Below are 1393 nucleotides of genomic sequence, written 5' to 3' on the forward strand. Positions count from 1 at the left end.
GCCTGCCCAACCTTCGACGTCCGACAATTGTCAACAGGAGCTGCCGCCCATTTCCAGAATGTCTGGACGTTGTTTCACTTCGCTTTCGGCACGAGTGAAAACACTCACCACAGCACTCCTCCAACACCCGACAAGTCGTACACTTTCCGAAATGCTCGCGCCGAGCCTCCGGACCACCCTAAACTGCTCTCGGTCAAACTCCCATAGGTCACACGCCTTCCCCGTTCTACACACGAGCAGTACGTTCAGTGATACTGCATGCACCGTGCGTGTGTCTGACTAGCAGTCGTTCCTCGGCGGGTGATGCTGTTATAGCCTAGACGGGTTCATATCGATAGTAGGTCTGTGGTCATAATGTTCTGGTTGAACAGTGTAGCTCACATATTGTGTTGAAAGATTCATCTTCTAAGCAACTTCTGCTAGTTTAGCTCGATGGGATGAGATGAACCAGTAGATCAGGCATTTCATTCGTCGTTATATGAAAGGAAATTACCAACTGGCCATGTATGATCAGGTTTTCTGTTCTTTCCGTAAATTGAGGAAAAATACGACTTGGTTTCGTCACTAAAATGCGTCCGTTTTCTCCCTGTTGCCTACGTTCAGATTCCTATCGCTATATGGTAACATTTGCAACACGCTGCAGCGAAGAAAAAGTGTGGGTCATTGCAAAGGATGGAGGAGGATAATGGAATCTGCTATACCAATGTAGGTTAAAGAGTTTTTCTGTGACTTTCTTAGGCTCAGGTAGAAAATTGCGTGTACTTCTCCGGATTTCGCACAAGTATTCACATGTTACTTACTTCAGTAGCACAATGAAGATGAGATGTTTGTTTTCACGTGCACTGTCACTTTGAGATTCTTTCTTCGTTCACTTCTAAGTATACAACTAACACTGTCATTGGACAGTGAGTCTGTTGATGCTTGAAGGTTACGCAGAGTACAAATAAATCGCAAGGGAAAAGAAACTGCAGCTGGTTGCTACTTCTGCTAGAAATATCCATAATATTACGAGGTCATTTGAAGGAGAAAGAAAATTTTCGGTGGTAATCCACACAGTTCTCCACCTACCACCGCAGCCATGTCATAGATCCCCCTAATCGTTGGGGCCAGTATGACGCTGACAGCAAGTAGTAAAGATCATTTCCTGGTTAGTTTTGCGATTTTAAAATGTGTAACGAAATTAACGATCCCACTAAGTGTGAGTTTCCGAATACACTAAAGTATGCCCTATCACAATTCACACACAGATAAAACCCTATGTTTATCGAAAATGATGCGTTATGTTCAAAGTTGGACAAACGAATATAATTGATGAAGAACGATCTGGCAGACACTCAATTGTGACTGATATCCGCGAATTAACGACTAAGGAATAAATTCAACATTTTTGTAG

This window comes from Schistocerca serialis, chromosome 6 (assembly GCF_023864345.2).
Source record: "Schistocerca serialis cubense isolate TAMUIC-IGC-003099 chromosome 6, iqSchSeri2.2, whole genome shotgun sequence".
NCBI lineage: Eukaryota > Metazoa > Arthropoda > Insecta > Orthoptera > Acrididae > Schistocerca > Schistocerca serialis.